This window comes from Bombina bombina, chromosome 11 (genome assembly GCF_027579735.1).
Source record: "Bombina bombina isolate aBomBom1 chromosome 11, aBomBom1.pri, whole genome shotgun sequence".
In the NCBI taxonomy this organism is placed as follows: Eukaryota; Metazoa; Chordata; class Amphibia; order Anura; family Bombinatoridae; genus Bombina; species Bombina bombina.
This window is the reverse complement of record NC_069509.1, coordinates 23264635-23285606: the sequence shown is the minus strand read 5'-3', so window position 1 is coordinate 23285606 and position 20972 is coordinate 23264635. Positions and strand designations below refer to the sequence as shown.

General features: G+C 37.7%; 1 long non-coding RNA gene across 1 annotated transcript; it reads right to left on the bottom strand.

Annotated features, from left to right (window-relative positions):
• Nucleotides 1-604: 604 nt before the first annotated feature.
• On the bottom strand, nt 605-19537 carry LOC128641983 (uncharacterized). Its single transcript, XR_008399603.1, has 3 exons — nt 19426-19537; nt 16588-16661; nt 605-702 (listed from the first exon to the last, which is right to left on the bottom strand). It is a non-coding gene; the product is annotated as an uncharacterized LOC128641983 (long non-coding RNA).
• Nucleotides 19538-20972: the final 1435 nt, after the last annotated feature.

The following is a 20972-nucleotide window of genomic DNA, read 5'->3' as shown; positions in this document are numbered from 1 at the left end:
TGTTTCCTATGGGAAAATCGTGCACGAGCACGTTTAGCCAGTTTACCGCTACAGTAAGCAACGCTGGTATTGAGGTGAGATGTGGAGCTAAATTTTGCTCTACGCTCACCTTTTTGCGGCTAACGCCAGGTTTAAAAAAACCTGTAATACCAGCGTTGGCTTAAGGTACCGTTAGAAATAAAAGCCTTGTTAGCCCCTCACCCCTGTTAACGCCAAACTCGTAATCTTGGCGATTGATTGTAAAACATTACAAATCTTTAATAAATCACATTTTTTATTTTTAGTTTTTCTTCGTTTTGAACTTATGAACCATTTCTTAATTAATTTGCATTAAAATTAGTATAGTTTTTCTGTGCGTTTTTTTAACTTACCAGTTTGCACGTTATTACTTTCTTATACTGACATAAATTCTGCTTAATGTATTTACTTCTGCCTCATGTATGTGTTTGAGAACAAATTTCTTCTGATTCTCTCTTTGCTTCTTTGGATCCTTTAATCTCTCCAGGTGAAAATGAATGTCCTCAATAACCTCAAGTAAAAAATATAAAACACCTTCAAACCGTCCTCTTGTTTTCATGTGATCCGTCATAGTAAAATTTTCAAGGGCAAAACATCGTTCAGCTCCAAATTGCCTAAATGTTGCTTCCAGGGCAGCAACATCACCACTTGACTTGTGTGTAAGAACAACAAATGGAAATATTCCTGTAGAGACAAACTGTGTATTAGTCACATGACTCAGTACGCTCTGGCGTGTCTGTCATTTTTTCCCTTAATGTGTTTCAGATAACTTGTTATACCTTTTGCATTGAGTATTAAGTGCATGTGAAATTGCTTCTTTATGTTTATTTTTTGTGTATGAAACATTTGGTTTTGCTCATTAAAACCATCACCTTATTCTCAAGGACATGCCAATTTAAATGGTTCTGTAGACAGAGAAGACCTTCTCATGCTGTTGCTTTATAAATACACAAAGTCTAAATAATAGTTACAGTAGGTATTGAAATCTTATTTATGGCTGGGGGTTCGATGAGCAAAAACAGGTCTTTCAGATACAAAAATCTACCCCACAGCAGGTAATCTCTCTCAGAATGTTAAACCTCACTTTCTTTCATGTAATTGGCAAGAGTCCATGAGCTAGTGACGTATGGGATATACAATCCTACCAGGAGGGGCAAAGTTTCCCAAACCTCAAAATGCCTATAAATACACCCCTCATCACACCCACAATTCAGTTTTTACAAACTTTGCCTCCTATGGAGGTGGTAAAGTAAGTTTGTGCTAAGATTTCTACGTTGATATGCACTTCTCAGCATTTTTGAAGCCCGATTCCTCTCAGAGTACAGTGAATGTCAGAGGGATGTGAAGGGAGTATCACCTATTGAATGCAATGGTTTTCTTCATGGGGATCTATTTAATAGGTTCTCTGTTATCGGTCGTAGAGATTCATCTGCTACCTCCCTTTTCAGATTGACGATATACTCTCATATTCCATTACCTCTACTGATAACCGTGTCAGTACTGGTTTGGCTATCTGCTATATGTGGATGGGTGTCTTTGGTAAGTATGTTTTCATTTACTTAAGACACTCTCAGCTATGGTTTGGCACTTTATGTATTTATATAAAGTTCTAAATATATGTATTGTACTTATATTTGCCATGATTCAGGTTTCAGGATATTTCCCTTTGCAGACTGTCAGCTTCATATCTGGGAAATGCATTTTTTTAGGAAAATTTATTTCTTACCTGGGGTATAGTCTTTTTTACAATTGATATGATTTCTAAGTTCAGATTTCTATTTCTTTCCTTCCAAGGTAATACATTATTTGGTTCACAGTTGAATTCAATACTTTCAACTGTTACTCTGGGGAAGGGAGTTTTTTTGCCTCAAGATTAAGTTCTAAGGGTAAATCTAAAGCTTCTAACCGTTTTCGTTCATAATAAGGAACAGAAACCTAACTCTTCCCCAAGGAATATGTTTCCAATTGGAAGCCTTCTTCAAATTGGAATAAATTCAAGCCATTTAAGAGATCAAAACCAGCCCCCAAGTCTGCATGAAGGTGCGGCCCTTATTCCAGCTCAGCTGGTAGGGGGCAGATTAAGATTTTTCTAAATTGTTTGGATCAATTCGGACCAAAATCCTTAGATTCAGAATATTGTTTCTCAGGGGTACAGAATAGGATTCAGAGTAAGACCGCCTGTGAGTAGTTTTTTTCTCTCATGCATTCCAGCAATCCCAGTAAAGGCTCAGACTTTCCTGAAGTGTGTTTCAGACCTGGAGTTATCTGGGGTAATCATGCCAGTTCCGTTTCAGGAACGGGGTCTTGGGTTTTATTCAAATCTATTTATTGTCCCAAAGAAAGAAAATTCATTCAGACCAGTTTTGGATCTAAAAATTTTGAATCGACATGTAAGATTACCAACTTTCAGAATGGTGACTATAAGGTCTATTCTGCCTTTTGTTCAGCAAGGGCATTATATGCCCACAATAGACTTACAGGATGCATATCTTCATATTCTGTTTCATCCAGATTATTTTCAGTTTCTGAGATTCTCTTTTTTAGACAAGCATTACCAATTTTTTGCTCTTCCTTTTTGGCCTAGCGGCAGCTCTAGGTATCTTTTCAAAGGTTCTCAGTGTTTCCTTATTTGGACGATATCTTGGTACTTGCTCAGTCTTTACATTCTGCAGAATCTCGTATGAATCAACTACTGTTGTTTATTCAAAGACATGGTTGGAGGATCAATTTACCAAAAAGTTCCTTGATTCCTCAGACAAGGGTCACCTTTTTAGGTTTCCAGATAGATTGTGTCCATGTCTCTGTCTCTAACAGACAAGAGACAATTAAAATTGGTTTCAGCTTGTCGGAACCTTCAGTCTCTATTATTTCCTTCAGTAGCTATGTGCATGGAAGTTTTAGGTCTCATGACTGCAGCATCGGACGCGATTCCCTTTGCTCGTTTTCATATGAGACCTCTCCAGCTTTGTATGCTGAATCAATGGTGCAGGGATTATACTAGGATATCACAATTAATATCCGTAAATCCCAATGTTCAACTATCTCTGACTTGGTGGTTAGATCACCATTGTATAGTTCTAGGGGCCTCTTTGGTTCGTCCAACCTGGACTGTGATAACAGATGCAAGTCTTTTCAGGTTGGGGAGCTGTTTGGGGATCTCTGACAGCACAAGGGGTTTGGAAATCTCAAGAGGCGAGATTACCAATAAATATTTGGAACTCCGTGCAATTTTCAGGGCTCTTCAGGCTTGGCCTCTGTTGAAGAGAAAACCATTCAATTGCTTTCAAGACAGACAATATCATAGCTGTGGCATATGTCAATCATCAGGGTGGGACTCACAGTCCCCTAGCTATGAAATAAGTATCGCTAATACTTTTTTGGGCGGAATACAGCTCTTGTCTAATTTCTGTGGTACATATCCCAGGTGTAGACAATTGGGAAGCAGATTATTTCAGCCTCTCTATCAGAGTGCTATGCTGTTGCATTTTTTTCCATTCCTGAAACTGCCATATAAGGAAATTGATAACTTTGCTTTATATGTTGTTTTTTCTTACATTTTGCAAGATGTCTCAATCTGTTCCTGTCTCAGAAAACACTGTTGGAATCCTGCTGACTGATATCAGTTCTACCAAAGCTAAGTACATTTATTGTAATGTTATGGAGATTATGGCCTCTAGTTATCAACGTGTCTACTTACCTGCCTTCGCCGGCCCAATACGCCCGCCTAAGCTCGCCTCACATCGCCGCCGTGGACCTGAAAAATCTTGCCAAAGTTATAAATAAATCTGTCAAAAAGCTGCGCACCAAGTACGGGGCGATGAGCAGCGGACGGTGATAGTTATCACTCATTCGATCTCGCTGCTCTTCGGCTTTTTGACAGCTCTATTGACAAGCTGTCACTAAGCACCCACACTAAACTACACTGTTCTACCCCCTATACCGGCACCCCCGGAGCCCCCTGCAACTAAATAAAGTTATTAACCCCTAAACCACCGCTCCCGGACACCGCCGCAACTATAATAAATGTATTAACCCCTAAACCGCCGCTCCCGGAGCCCACCGCCACCTACATTATACCTAGTAACCCCTATCCTGCCCCCCTATACCGCCGCCACCTATAATACATTTATTAACCCCTATCCTGCCTATCCCGGACCCCGCCGCAACTAAATAAATTGTTTAACCCCTAAACCGCCGCTCCCGGACCCCGCCGCCACCTATATTAAACTTATTAACCCCATCCTGCCCCCCCTACACCGTCGCCACCTATAAAACATTTATTAACCCCTATCCTGCCCCCCCTACACCACCACCACTATAATAAAATTATTAACCCCTAAACCTAAGTCTAACCCTAACCCTAACAACCCCCTAACTTAAATATTAATTAAATACATCTAAATAAATTTAACTCTTATTAAATTAATTATTCCTATTTAAAACTAAATACGTACCTTTAAAATAAACCCTAATATAGCTACAATATAAATAATAATTTTATTGTAGCTATCTTAGGATTTATTTTTATTTTACAGGCAAATTTCAATTTATTTTTACTAGGTACAATAGCTATTAAATAGTTATTAACTATTTAATAGCTACCTAGTTAAAATAAAGAGAAATTTACCTGTAAAAATAAAAACTAACCTAAGTTACAATTACACCTAACACTACACTATACTTAAATAAATTATTCCTATTTAAAACTAAATACTTACCTGTAAAATAAACCCTAAGATAGCTACAATGTAATTAATAATTACATTGTAGCTATTTTAGAATTTATATTTATTTTACAGGTAACTTTGTATTTATTTTAGCTAGTTAGAATAGTTATTAAATAGTTATTAACTATTTCATAACTACCTAGCTAAAAGAAATAAAAAAATACCTGTAAAATAAATCCTAACCTAAGTTACAATTAAACCTAACACTACACTATCATTAAATTAATTAAATAAATTACCTACAAATAACTACAATTAAATACATTTAAATAAACTAACAAAAGTCCAAAAAAAAAGCTGTTACAAAAAATAAAAAAAATAATTACAAACATTTAAAAAATATTACAACAATTTTAAGCTACTTACACCTAATCTAAGCCCCCTAATAAAATAACAAAGCCCCCCAAAATAAAAAATGCCCTACCCTATTCTACATTAAAAAGTTAACAGCTCAATTACCTTACCAGCCCTTAAAGGGCCTTTTGCGGGGCATGCCCCAAAGAAAACAGCTCTTTTGCCTGTAAAATAAAAATACACCCCCCCAACATTAAAACCCACCACCCACATACTACTCTAACCCAAACCCCCCTTAAATAAACCTAACACTACCCCCCTGAAAATCATCCTACCTTTAGCCGTCTTCAGCCAGCCGACCACCGATGGAACTGAAGAGGAGATCAGGAGCGGCAGAAGTCATCATCCAAGGGGCGCTGAAGAAGTCTTCCATCCGATTGAATTCATCATCCAGGCGGCGTCTTCAATCTTCATCCATCCAGAGCGGAGCGGAGCCATCTTCAGACAAGCCTACGTGGAGCCATCTTCTTCCACCGATGACTGAACGACGAATAACGGTTCCTTTAAGTGACGTCATCCAAGATGGCGTCCCTCGAATTCCGATTGGCTGATAGGATTCTATCAGCCAATCGGAATTAAGGTAGGAAAAATCTGATTGGCTGATCCAATCAGCCAATCAGATTGAGCTCGCATTCTATTGGCTGTCCCGATCAGCCAATAGAATGCAAGCTCAATCTGATTGGCTGATTGGATCAGCCAATCAGATTTTTCCTACCTTAATTCCGATTGGCTGATAGAATCCTATCAGCCAATCGGAATTCGAGGGACGCCATCTTGGATGACGTCACTTAAAGGAACCGTCATTCGTCGTTCAGTCGTCGGTGGAAGAAGATGGCTCTGCGTGGGCTCGTCTGAAGATGGCTCCGCTCCGCTCCGGATGGATGAAGATTGAAGACGCCGCCTGGATGATGACTTCAATCCGATGGAAGACTTCTTCAGCGTCCCTTGGATGATTACTTCTGCCGCTCCGGATCTCCTCTTCGGTTCCATCGGTGGTCGGCTGGCTGAAGACGGCTAAAGGTAGGATGATCTTCAGGGGAGTAGTGTTAGGTTTATTTAAGGGGGGTTTGGGTTAGAGTAGGGGTATGTGGGTGGTGGGTTTTAATGTTGGGGGGGTGTATTTTTATTTTACAGGCAAAAGAGCTGTTTTCTTTGGGGCATGCCCCGCAAAAGGCCCTTTTAAGGGCTGCTAAGGTAATTGAGCTGTTAACTTTTTAATGTAGAATAGGGTAGGGCATTTTTTTATTTTGGGGGGCTTTGTTATTTTATTAGGGGGCTTAGATTAGGTGTAAGTATCTTACAATTGTTGTAATATTTTTGAAATGTTTGTAACTTATTTTTTCTATTTTTTGTAACTTAGCTTTTTTTTTGTACTTTAGTTAGTTTATTTAAATGTATTTAATTGTAGTTATTTGTAGGTAATTTATTTAATTAATTTAATGATAGTGTAGTGTTAGGTTTAATTGTAACTTAGGTTAGGATTTATTTTACAGGTAATTTTGTATTTCTTTTAGCTAGGTAGTTATGAAATAGTTAATAACTATTTAATAACTATTCTAACTAGCTAAAATAAATACAAAGTTACCTGTAAAATAAATATAAATCCTAAAATAGCTACAACGTAATTATTAATTACATTGTAGCTATCTTAGGGTTTATTTTACAGGTAAGTATTTAGTTTTAAATAGGAATAATTTATTTAAGTATAGTGTATTGTTAGGTGTAATTGTAACTTAGGTTAGTTTTTATTTTACAGGTAAATTTCTCTTTATTTTAACTAGGTAGCTATTAAATAGTTAATAACAATTTAATAGCTATTGTACCTAGTTAAAATAAATTGAAATTTGCCTGTAAAATAAAAATAAATCCTAAGATAGCTACAATAAAATTATTATTTATATTGTAGCTATATTAGGGTTTATTTTAAAGTTAAGTATTTAGTTTTAAATAGGATTAATTTAGTTAATAAGAGTTATAATATTTAGATTTATTTAATTAATATTTAAGTTAGGGGGGTGTTAGGGTTAGGGTTAGACTTAGGTTTAGGGGTTAATAATTTTATTATAGTTGCGGCGGTGTAGGGGGGCAGGATAGGGGTTAATAAATTTATTATAGGTTGCGGCGGTGTAGGGGGGGCAGGATAGGGGTTAATAAATGTATTATAGGTGGCGACAGTGTAGGGGGGCAGATTAGGGGTTAATAAGTTTAATATAGGTGGCGGCAGGGTCCGGGAGCGGCGGTTTAGGGGTTAATACATTTATTATAGTTGCGGCAGGGTCCGGGAGCGGCGGTTTAGGGGTTAATAACTTGGTGTAGGGGGGGACAGATTAGGGGTTAATATGTATAATGTAGCTTGCGGTGGGCTCCGGGAGCGGCGGTTTAGGGGGTAATAAATTTATTTAGTTGCGGCGGTGTAGGGGGGGACAGATTAGGGGTGTTTAGACTCGGGGTACATGTTAGGGTGTTAGGTGTATTGTCAAAGAAATAGGTATAGTGGGCGCATAAAGCGGGCGGTTATGTGGATATGTATATATTAATCTCTCAAGGTATTATCAATAATAAGTGTTAACAAATTTGAAATGACTCTAAATGACTTTAAAACCGTATATATTTTCAGATATTTTATTGCACACTCCAACCTGATAAAAAGTAAACAAATTTATAAATAATAATCACTCATTCCCAACTATAGTTGTTCATACAATCATTCATACTACCACAAAAAGCAATAATGTATTTTGGCATAAAAAGCAATAATGTATTTTGACATAAAACCAAAAATAAGAAACAAAGTCCTCAGCAAATAGCTTTTTAAATTATCCCCTTTGCCGAAGTGGAAAAGCTTCGATACAAAAATCTATGTATCTAAAATGGCTCAATGCTGGATTTCCTCTAAAAGGTGACCTGTTACAGCAGGGTTTATAAGAAGTGTTTATAAGAAGTGGATTGTCTCTCCAAACGAAAAGTTCACAAATCGATATGTCTATCAGCCGTCGGTATTTATCACCGGTGCTGTTTGAAGTTCACAGTATATACTCAGGCACCGGGCGGTATTCCTCACCTTTCTAAACACACCGTTTGTCTGTTTATATCAATGGGGCTGTCCCGCCTCCTTATCGTGTCAGATGTTCAACTTGTCAGCCGTCCTGCTGAAACCGTCCGCTTACTGCGGCTCTCAGTCTCCGTATCTCCTGTTATCCGGAACCTCCAGGTAATATAGACTTGCGCAAGCCTTTTGACAGTCCAGAGAACCTCTGAATTTACCTCCGCTCTTCAGTACTACCAGGGTACGCGGGATTAGCTGTTCTCCTCGGTCCCAATTTGTGGGGCACTTTGATAGCAAAAGAAGCAGGTCTGTGTTTGCAGGGTGAATCCTCTACGCGTTTCAACCCGTATGGGTCTTTGTCAAGATACCTCTCCCCTGCACCTGTACGATTAAATACCCAGCTGTAACTCCTAATTTGCTGATTTTCCACTTCCTTCCCGCAGTTTGTTAAAAAAGGGGGGCTACAAAAGCACATGTTTCTTATATGTTTCTTATATTCTCCAAGAATCATCCGAAATTAATTTTTCCGAATTCTCTTATATATATGTATTAACTTCTTAGATGACTTCTCAGGTCAAAAACAATTACATGATAATACATTTACAAATAAATTTACAAAAATAAATCAAAAAGTGCATAAATATAATTAACTTAAGAATACCTCAAAAAATTACCATTTAAAATACATAAATTCATTTACACACTTATAGAATTCATTGTGTCTCCAAAAAATCTATAAACCCAAAAAGATATTAAAAATATATATTAAAAAAATATTTATTAAAAATATACATTTAAAAAATATATATTAAAAATATATATTAAAAAATACATATTAAAAATTATTAAAAATATTTTATGGTGTTAAAACATTTCATCATAAAATACATTTATATCATCCTAAAATCAAGAGCAATAAAAGTCATGAAGGGGGCAAAAAACAGGTAATACAAGATTTACAATAAAAAAGGGGCCAGTTCTAGTTCTGAATTAAGACCATTGGGGTAGAGGGTATTAAAATTATAAATAAATTCTGCTTCCCTTTTTAAAAGTTTATTTTCAAAATTTCCTCCCCTCCATTCTTTATGTACCAAGCAAATGCCCCAAATTTTGAGATCCTTAATATTGTTCTTATGAGTATCTCTAAAATGTTGATATAGGTGTGTATCCAATTTACCCTTTTCTATATTCCATAAATGTTCCCTCACCCTATCCCTCAACATCCTCGTGGTCTCCCCTATATAAAATAACTTACAGGAACACTGTAACATATATACTACACCCTTACTATTGCACCTAATTGTATCCTTAATCATATATTCTTTGTCCATACCAGGGACTGCTATGTCCTTCTTTTTGATCCCATTTCTGCAGGGTTTACAAGTAGCGCATGGGTAAAAACCTCTTATTTCTTCTCCTCTTAAATCTTTATCTTTAGTTGATTTTCCCTTTTTTCTCTTGAATTCACTAGGGGCCAGTAGTGTTTTAAAATTTCTTGTTTTTTTGTATACTATCCTTGGATAAGGGGGCAATTTATCTCCAATCACTGGATCATTTTTTATTAGGTGCCAATGCTTTCTTAATATTCTTTTTATAACCCCATGGTCAACACTATATGTAGTAATAAAGGGCACATCTATCATATTTATTTTTTCATTTTCTTTCTTTTTATATTCCAGAAGTGAATTTCTCTCTGTATTCCTAGCTCTTGTTATAGCTGCTTTTATACTCTTTTCGTTGTAGCCTCTATCTACAAACCTATCTTCCAATATTCCAACTTGTTCATCAAAATCAGTCACTTTAGAGCAATTTTTCCTAATCCTCAAACACTGGCCTACAGGAATGTTATCCTTCCATTTCTGAAAATGGCAACTTGTAGCATGAATGTAATTGTTGGCATCTGTAGGCTTAAAATGAGTTTTGGTTATACATTCTTTGTTCTCCACTATTAAATCTAGGTCTAGAAATGTTATTTTATCCTTATTAATATTGTAGGTGAAAGTCAAACCTCTATCGTTGCTATTCATGGTGTAAAATAAATGTTTAAGGGTCTCTTCATTTCCACGCCAAATAATCAATATATCATCTATATATCTCTTTGCTGAGGACTTTGTTTCTTATTTTTGGTTTTATGTCAAAATACATTATTGCTTTTTATGCCAAAATACATTATTGCTTTTTGTGGTAGTATGAATGATTGTATGAACAACTATAGTTGGGAATGAGTGATTATTATTTATAAATTTGTTTACTTTTTATCAGGTTGGAGTGTGCAATAAAATATCTGAAAATATATACGGTTTTAAAGTCATTTAGAGTCATTTCAAATTTGTTAACACTTATTATTGATAATACCTTGAGAGATTAATATATACATATCCACATAACCGCCCGCTTTATGCGCCCACTATACCTATTTCTTTGACAATATTTGTAATTATATACTACCCAGGAAGGGGGTGGTGTCTTTTAGTGAGGCTGTGGTAGTTAAGATTCAGCGCTTCACCTAACTGATTGTTTATAGGGTGTTAGGTGTATACAGCTCCCATAGGAATCAATGGGATGTCGGGCAGCAACGAACATGAACTTTCGCTATGGTCAGACTCCCATTGATTCCTATGGGAACCGCTGCCTCCAGTGCGGCGGTTTGAAAACCAGGTACGCTGGGCCGGAAAAGTGCCGAGCGTACCTGCTAGTCATTTGATAACTAGCAAAAGTAGTCAGATTGTGCCGAACTTGTGTGCGGAACATCTGGAGTGACGTAAGAATCGATCTGTGTCGGACTAAGTCCGGCTGGTCGAAGCTTACGTCACAAAATTCTACTTTTGCCGGTGTAAAGGGCTTGATAAATTAGGCGAATCAGCCTCGCCACAAATACGCTGTGGAATTCCAGCGTATTTGAGGTTGACGGCTTGATAACTAGGGGCCTATATCTCCAGCTGTGGTTTGTAATAAGTTATCATGATAAACTTTTACATGCAGAGAATATGTCCATCAGTAATAATGCATTGCCTGTTGCTATTCTTTTAACTAATGTACAAGATATACCTGTGAATTTATAAGAATATTTTTCTGATTCTATTCAGAAGGCTTTGTCTGCCATCCTGCCTTCTAATAAATATAAAGGTCTTTTTAAACTTCTCATAAAGTTAATGAAATTTCAAATGACCGACAACATACTGAATTATCCTTCTCTGATGAGGATCTATCTGATTCAGAAGATCCTTCCTCAAATATTAACACTAACAAATCTACTTATTTATTTATAATGGAGTACATTCATTGATTATATTTGATATTGAGGAGACTAGTCCTCTTGATTTTAAAGCTAGTAAACATTTAAAATCTGTTTATAAACCTCCTGTGGTTATTTCAGAGGTTTTTCCAGTTCCTGGTGCTTTTTCTGATATGATTTCTAAGGAATGGAATAGGCCTGGTACTTCTTTTATTCCTTCCTTAAGGTTTTAAAAATTGTATCCTTTGCCAGCAGTTAGATTGGAGTTTTGGGAAAAGATCCCCAAAGTTGATGGGGCTATCTCTACTCTTGCTAAACGTACTACTATTCCTATGGAAGATAGTATTTATTTTAAAGATCCTTCAGATAGGAAACTTGTATCTTATCTAAGGAAAGTTAATTTATTTTCAGGTCCTTTTCTTAGGCCTGCAATTTCTTTGGCTGATGTTGCAGCTGCTTCAACTTTTTGGTTGGAAACCCTAGCGCAACAAGTATCAGATCATGATTTGTCTAGCATTGTTAACTTGATTCAACATGCTAATAATTTCATTTGTGATGCCATTTTTGATATTATCAAAATTGATGTTAAATCTATGTCTTTAGCTATTTTAGCTAGAAGAGCTTTGTGGCTTAATTCTTGGAATGCTGATATGCGGATCTTGTTCGGACCTCTTCCATTAAGGTCGAATTTTCTGTCTCAAGGTCCATTTTTCCATCAGGATTTTAAATCATTAAATTTGAAGGTATGGAAATCAAACGCCTAGTGCTTAGTCATAGAGGTTTCTCTGACTCAGTGATTAATACTATGTTACAGGCTCGTAAATCTGTTTTTAGAAAGATTTATTATCGAGTTTGGAAGACTTATTTTCATGGTGTTCTTCTCATAAGTTCACTTGGCAATTTTTTAGAATTCCTAGAATTTTTCAGTTTCTTCAGGATGGTTTGGATAAGGGTTTGTCTGCAAGTTCCTTGAAGGGACAAATCTCTGCTCTTTCTGTCTCATTTCACAGAAAGATTGCTAATCTTCCTGATATTCACTGTTTTGTACAGGCTTTGTTTTGCATCAAGCCTGCCATTAAATCAATCTCTCCTCCTTGGAGTCTTATTTTGGTTTTGAAGGCTTTACAGGCTCCTTCATTTGAGCCTATGCTCTCTTTGGACATTAAAATACTTTCTTGGAAAGTGTTGTTCCTTTTTTGGCCATCTCTTCTGCTAGAAGAGTTTCTGAATTATCTGCTCTTTCTTGTGAATCTCCTTTTCTGATTTTTCATCAGGATAAGGCGGTTTTGCGGAATTCATTTAAATTCTTACCTAAGGTTGTGAATTCTAACAACATTAATAGAGAAATTGTTGTCCCTTCCTTGTGTCCTAATCCTAAGAATTCTTTGGAGAGATCCTTACATTCTTTGGATGTGGTAAGAGCTTTGAAATATTATGTTGAAGCTACTAAAGATTTCAGGAAGACTTCTAGTCTATTTGTTATCTTTTCTGGTTCTAGGAAATGTCAGAAGGCTTCTGCCATTTCCTTGGCTTCGTGGTTAAAGTTTTTGATTCATTCAGCTTATTTGGGGTTGGGTCAAGCCCCGCCTCAGAGAATTACAGCTCATTCTACTTGATTAGTCTCCACTTTATGGGCTTTTAAGAATGAAGCTTCAGTTGTTCAGATTTGCAAAGCAGTAACCTGTTCTTCTTTGCATACATTTACTAGATTCTACCGTTTTGATGTATTAGCTTCTTCAGAAGCAGTTTTTGGTAGAAAAGTTTTTCAGGCAGCTGATTCAGTTTGATTCTTCTGCTTATGTTTTAAGTGTTTTCTTTTCATCTAATGAGAATTAACTTAGATTTTGGGTTGTGGATTATTTATTTCAGTGAAAAATGGCTGTTTTTATTTTTATCCCTCCCTCTCCTCTCTAGTGACTCTTGCGTAGAGTTCCACATCTTGGGTATTGCTATCCCATACATCACTAGCTCATGGACTCTCTCCAATTACATGAAAGAAAACATAATTTATGTAAGAACTTACCTGATAAATTCATTTCTTTCATATTGGCAAGAGTCCATGAGGCCCACCCTTTTTGTGGTGCTTATGATTTTTTGTATAAAGCACAATTATTTCCAAATTTCTTTGTTGATGCTTTTTATTCCTTTCTTTGCTATTCGTTAAACTGAATTGTGGGTGTGGCGAGGGGTGTATTTATAGGCATTTTGAGGTTTGGGAAACTTTGCCCCTCCTGGTAGGATTGTATATCCCAAACGTCACTAGTTCATGGACTCTTGCCAATATGAAAGAAATTCATTTATCAGGTAAGTTCTTACATAAATTATGTTTTTTCATTCAATTGCAATTTAATTTATATTTACCTCTACTCAAATGCTTTCAGGTTATTACGAATATTTTTGTCTATTCATTTTACTAATTCTTACAACTTTGATCACTTTACAATTTAATGGCACATATGGGACACCTGCTCATAAATAATATGTCACAAACATCACACATTTGCAAGGGGACAGTTCTGTGCACAACACAAATCATGCACATGTTTTTGTTTATATGAGATTTAGGGCCCACTTCTCTAAACCTCTCTGGTCTGGTCTCTCTGATCTGGTGACATTCTATAAGAGTCCTCATTAGAATAATGAGACCCTTAGGGATTTCTTTAAAGAACATTTTATCTTAGGAACTATCTATATCATTAAGGGTAGCTCACTAATATTTAAACTCAGTAGGATAAGCTGATGATTTCTTCTCCATGCCGGAGTGTTTTTGAGGATCAGCACTTAGTGAGTTGCTACAAGTGTGTTTTAACATCTGCGTTTTAGCAGCTAAGGTTTAGCACCATAATGATGTATGACTACAAGGTACAGATCTTATAATCACTACATGCTGTAGGGAACATTGAAACACATTGAAGTTATTTTACTGATCTTAAAGTTCTTACACCTATATATTGTTCCAACTCATTAAGATTAAAATTAAAGCTATTCTATATTAGCTTCTCACCCTCTAGCATAAAGTATTTCTTGCTATAATTTCCTGCATACGAGTTTCTCCATCCTTCCCTATATAGGACCAGATTCTGGGGACGATTTATCAAGGGCTGAATGGCCCTGAATGCAGCTGTTTCCGTGTGAGGAAACAGGAGTTAAGAAGCAGCGGTCTTATGACTGCTGCTGCTTAACTCGTCCGCCACCTCTGAGGCGACGGAGAGCAATCAGCCTGATCGGATACGATCGGGTTAATTGACAAGCCATGCCACTAGCCAATTGGCCGCAAATTTGCAGGGGGCTGTATTGCACAAGCATTTCTTGTGAAATGTTTGTGCAATGATAAATACCGACAGCATATGCTATCAGCCTTTATCGATGTTCGGCAGACATGATCGATACAGCGGACCATGTCCGTCCGCACTATGATAAATCTACCTCTCTGAACAGAGCGCTTTTATGTGCAAGCAAAAAGGGGTTTATCGCAGGTGTTTGTGTGCGCTGGGCTTTTTGCTCATATTGCAAGATGAAAGTAAACACGATCACTTGAGCACAACTGAAGTTAACACTAATAGGGTTAGCGTGACCTTGGAGCTCTGGTTAACTGCGAAACAAAAAGGGTGTTACAGAACACATCATTAGAAAGTACAGTTATACTGTACACATATGATACATATACGTGCATTGGATCCCTTTGCGCTTAAGTAGATAAAAACACGTAAAAGCATATTTATGCAATATTTATATTTAATAAAGTGTTATACTGTGTATTCACTGTAAAAAATCACATTGCACTGTTCTCCACAGCTGCAGGATATGTTCTATGTATTTTTATATAGATATTTCCATATATATACAGTATATATATGTTTATATCTATACCTATATATAAACATGTATATATATATATATATATAGGTATAAATATATATTTGTGCAAAATACCATCAGATATTAAATTAAATATGTATTTATGAATAAATTGCACACATTTGTCTATATGAAGAACATTGGAATGGGAAATATTTATAATTTCATGTCGGGTTATTGCACTTGAGAATATGTGATCGGGTTTGCGCACAAGTTAGATGTAAGGTTTGTTCCACTTTTTTTCTCCATTGACTGATATAAGGGAATAAGATATCACGTGCGTGATATTCTAAGTTTGACTTTATATGCGCGTCGGGTTAGTACACAACCTAAAGCAGTTTACTTTCAACTTGTAATACTAATGCTACCTGTTGTGCGCAAAAAGCTTACTTCTAGTGGAGTTAACGCTTGTCATTTAACTCTTACACTGCGTCACCTACCTGTAGCACATACCAAGTACCTATAAAACCCTCTGGGGCCTATCTATCAAGCTCCAAATGGAGCTTGGCGCCCGTGTTTCTGGCGAGCCTCCATAACCCTGTCTGCCTGCTCTGATGAGGCGGACAGGAATCGCCAGAATTCAACCTGATCGAGTACGATCGGGTTGATTGACACACCCTGCTGGCGGACGATTGGGCGCGAGTCTGCAGGGGGTGGCGTTGCACCAGCAGCTCTTGTGAGCTGCTGGTGCAATGCTGAATACGGAGAGCGTATTGCTCTCCGCATTCAGCGAGGTCTTGCAGACCTGAGCCGCACTGTCGGATCAGGTCCGCAAGACCTTTAATAAATAGGCCTCTATGTCTCCTTATTAATATCATATTTTACTCTAATTATATCTCAGCTAGACCATAATAGTTATGCACAACACTCAGGGCTTCTTTCAGGTGCACAACACTCAGGGCTCCTTTCAGGTGCACAACACTCAGGGCTCCTTTCAGGTGCATAACACTCAGGGCTTCTTTCAGGTGCACAACACTCAGGGCTCCTTTCAGGTGCACAACACTCAGGGCTCCTTTCAGGTGCACAACACTCAGGGCTCCTTTCAGGTGCATAACACTCAGGGCTCCTTTCAGGTGCACAACACTCAGGGCTCCTTTCAGGTGCATAACACTCAGGGCTTCTTTCAGGTGCACAACACTCAGGGCTCCTTTCAGGTGCACAACACTCAGGGCTCCATTCAGGTGCACAACACTCAGGGCTCCATTCAGGTGCACAACACTCAGGGCTCCTTTCAGGTTAATAGTTATTTGTAATCTGTAGGTTGTGTTGTTACAATTGCCCTCATGATTAGAGCACAGTGTGTGGGGGTATTTTTTTTATATGTGTAAGAGGTAAAGTAGCACATTTACCTGTCAGATCTCTGGCATTTGTGAGCAAGCGCTTTATGTCTTCTCTCTGCTCGGGTGAGAGTTTGGTCTTCACACTAAACAGAAAATATGGTTAATGCATGTAATATATATTTATTAAACTTTGTTACAGTATTTTTCTGCATATTCACATTAAGGCTAGATTACAAGTGGAGCACCAAATTTGCCTGTTTGTGGGTGCGCTGTAATTAATCAGATTAATCAAATGTCTGGTTATTGGTACTGTGAGTTCGCTGTAGCAATTACCTCTTATAAAATTAACGAGAGATCAGATCTCTGGTTAATTTTATAAATGTGCCTTAATTCCCCTTAAAATACAGTGTAGTGTATTTTATTAAAAAGCAGCAGCATCTTTATTGCTTAATATAATTACTTTACTAGGCAGTACACATATAAACACATAAATATATATATAATCATATACATATATATTTACAAACTGCTGCCATCACTGCGTTACTTACCCCTGCCATTACTGCGCTACTTACCCCTGCCATTACTACGCTACTTACCCCTGCCATCACTGTGCTACATACCCCTGCCATCACTGTGCCACTTACCCCTGCCATCACTGCGTTACTTACCCCTGCCATCACTGCGCTACTTACCCCTGCTATCACTGCGTTACTTACCCCTGCCATCACTGCGCTACTTGCCCCTGCCATTACTGCGCTACTTATCCCTGCCATCACTGTGCTACATACCCCTGCCATCACTGCGCCACTTACCCCTGCCATCACTTTGCTACATACCCCTGCCATCACTGCGCTACTTACCCCTGCCATTACTGCGCCACTTACCCCTGCCATCACTGCACTACTTACCCCTGCCATCACTGCACTACTTACCCCTGCCATTACTGTGCCACTAACCCCTGCCATCACTGAGCTACATAACCCTGCCATCACTTCGCAACTTACCCCTGCCATCACTGTGCTAAATACCCCTGCCATCACTGCGCCACTTACCCCTGCCATCACTGTGCTACTTACCCCTGCCATCACTGCGCCACTTACACCTGCCATCACTGTGCTACTTACCCATGCCATTACTGCGCCACTTACCCCTGCCATTACTGCGCCACTTACCCATGCCATCACTGCGCTACTTACCCCTGCCATCACTGTGCTACATACCCCTGCCATTATTGCGCCACTTACCCCTGCCATCAATGTGCTACATACCCCTGCCATCACTGCGCTACTTAGCCCTGCGATCACTGCACCACTTACCCCTGCCATCACTGCGCTACTTACCCCTGCCATTACTGCGCCACTTACCCCTGCCATTACTGCGCCACTTACCCCTGCCATCACTGCGCTACTTACCCCTGCCATCACTGCGCTACATACCCCTGCCATTACTGCGCCACTTACCCTTCCATCAATGTGCTACTTACCCCTGCCGTTACTGCACTACTTACCCCTGCCAAAGGTACATATCTGCCTTTGAAAGGTACAATCTGCAAGGGTAACAATATGTCCCCCTGTTAAAGGGTACAGCCGAGGTACCTTTTTTTCTGACAGTGTATGTAGTATTGAAAGCAGAGGAAATCATAAAAAAACAATGTATACATGCCTATTGTGTGTGAGTGTCCAATACTGTGTGTGTGTGTGTGTGTATAGATTTTTAATCCATTATTTAAACCTTACACGTACACTGATTTACTTCTGCAGACATCATTGCTAAGGGCTCTAAATAAATAATACCAGACTATCCACATAACCTCCTCACCTCTACACAGTGCTCAGGACAACAGAACTTGTGGAGCACAATTTAATCTTTAGGGCTGCAAAAAATGGCTGTAGTACACTGCATTGGAATACACTGATGCCCTCTCTGGTAGCCAAGAGGTTAAATTGTGTTTTCGATGTTATATTTTAGTGCAGTTTTATTTTTTTCAATCTTGTTGCCCCCCACGGTTAATAGCACTGAGCTTCTTTCTATGACCAAGCTTAAAGAAGCAGGGAGCGGTAAAACAATTAGGCAGTAAATCCTGTGCCAAAAAAGAAGAAACCTAGAACAGGTGAGGACCAGCAAGAGCAATAAAACGGTAGGGGCAGTTTTACATCTGACTACTCAGTTCTTTATACCCCCGAAATCTTCAAGATTTCTCCTCATAGGTTCTCTCAGCCACTTCACATATGGGGGAAGCCAAACAGCGCAGTTGTTACAGAGGGAAAGCCCACTACTACAGCTGGCTTAGACTTCATGTGGTGAAATCGTTCTAGCACACATATTGGAGGAAAAAAAATATTAGAAGAAAATACAACTATTTGGGCTGCCAGCAAGTTACGTGCACTGAAAATTAAACTGCGCTCAAATAAAATATAAAAGAAAATAAAATATAAAAGAAAATAAAATATAAAAGAAGGGCTTTTCTTGTGGTGCAGCAAAAGCGCCCTGGCAATTGCCCACCCCGCTGCTGCTCCTAGCAATAGATATTTACTAAAGGGACATTAAACCCAAATCTTTCCTTTCACGATTCAGATAGAGAATACAATTTTAAAAACATTTCCAAGTTACTTCTATCATCAAATTTGCATCATTCTGATGTTATTCTTTGTTGAAGCGATATCTAGATAGGTAGCTACAGATATATGCACACTACTTAACTTACCTTCCTGTTTTTCAACAAAGGATAACAAGAAAACTAAGTAAAATTGATAATAGAAGTAAATTGGAAAGTTGTTTAAAATTGTATGTTCTGTCTGAATCATGGCAGAAAAAAAATGGGTTTATGTCCCTTAATGAATTTCAGAGGACTTGGTTTCGGTATAGACTCTGTTAATGGGAAGGGGAGATATAACAAGAACTTACCTGTACACAAATACTGGGTAAATGAAGTCAGAAGTTTTTACCACTCTCTCTGCGTTTACTATCTTGTCTATAAACTGACGGTAATCTCTGTGCCAGTCCACTTCCTCATTCATAGGCAGCAAATTACCTTAATAAAATATAATTAAAAAGATAATTTAAAGAATTACTTCACAATGCAAAAAAATAAAATAAACAAACAAAACATTAGTTAAACGGTCTATGTACCATATGATTTCTTCTTGGTCATTTTAGTGAAAGAACTATTTTGTATTTCACTTGTTTTCACTTTGTAAATTGCTATTTCTTTAGCACTGATACAAGAGACTAGCAGGGATTTAATAGCTCAGGTTTATAACTTATTGCTATGAGGAAATGCCGAACCTTTATACTTATGATGTCATAAACCACAAGGTCGGAATAACAAGCTGTGGGGGCCATCTTAATCCTTGTAAATAAACCATTTAATATTATTTTCTGAAGGATTGGGATTTACCCCTTTTTTATAAAAGTATCTTAAGTGTAGGATGAATTGAGTCAAATCCTTTAGAAATGCTAATTCCAATTCCCTATCTACAAAAATCCTCATAAAGAAAAATCATTAGATTAATATTCCTGAAGGATTATCAGCCCCAAAGTGTATATAGGAAACCCAGCATAGCAGTAAGTATACTTACCGAGCTGAGCATAAATGACTCCAGTCTGAGAATCATTCAGAGTAGGACATCCTCGGTTATCGACCAGAACAATCGTGTCTGTGAGCGGGTATGAAAATCTGCATGTGGTTCCAGCTCCACATGATGATCCTGTATCAGCGTAGATCTTAAACTCTTGGTCTTCCAGGACATATTTACAGGTGTTAATAAAGGCAGATTTCCCATGACCTGTGAGGCCAAAAAGCTGAATAAGTATTCTGTCATATCCCCGGTTATTGGCACTGTCTTTAAGACTGAAATTTAAAATCTTTCTCTTGTATTTAGCAAACGTGGCCATGTCTCAGCTTTGTGTTATGAAGTCTTAGTCTATGAGGAAAACTTAAGTCATGTAAAGTTTTTATTGCCTTGTTAACTGACAAGTTAGTTTCTCTTTTCTTATTTGCAAACAGCTCTCCTATCTGATCTCACGGCAGGTTATTTATCTACCTTTGCAGTCATTTTATTGACTATAAAAATCACCTGCTATATCATTTTAATAAGAAATCTTTTTTTAATTCCCATAGGATAATTTTCTATATTCAATAACTTCAGTTGAAAAAGCTTATTATTATTCATTCTATATGTCTATGATATTTCATTAAAGGGACAGTAAAGAAAATGTAAACTTAGGGTGCAATTTTAAACACATTTCTAATACTTCTGGTATTGCTTGTTGAAAAACATACCTAGGTATGCTCAGGAACAGCAACACATGACTGGGAGCTAGCTTCTGATTGGTGGCTGCACATATATGTTTCCTTTTATTTACTTATTTTATGTGTTCAGCTAGCTCCCAGTAGTGCATTGATGTTTGTTCAACAAAGGATACGAGAATGAAGCAATTTTTTTATGGAA